We start from the raw sequence: 327 nt of genomic DNA, 5'->3' as shown, positions 1-327 counted from the left end.
AATAATATTAATAGTACTAACACAGACATTGGTTGGTCATTCTACACAATATTGGCGTCATGTACATTTGGACAGCTGGTGTATGGTGAAGAGGGGGGTGGATGGCACAGCAGAGCAAGTAGGTCTCCCCACTGCTCAGGGAGGGGTGTGTGTGTGTGGGAGGAAAGTGAGAGAGTGTGTGTGTTTGGGAGGAGAGAATGTGTGTGTTGGAGGAGCAGAGCAGGAGAGAGGACAGCAGCTCCTTGTGAACGCAGTACTCTGGGTCACCAAGTCTCCATTCAGATGGTCACCTGACCAGTAGAGTCCAGGTGGAGAGTGAGAAGGTTT

The sequence above is a fragment of the Borostomias antarcticus genome (assembly GCF_949987555.1).
Source record: "Borostomias antarcticus genome assembly, chromosome: 2".
Taxonomy (NCBI): Eukaryota; Metazoa; Chordata; class Actinopteri; order Stomiiformes; family Stomiidae; genus Borostomias; species Borostomias antarcticus.
The sequence above is the reverse complement of the archived record's forward strand: the minus strand, read 5'-3'. Positions refer to the sequence as shown.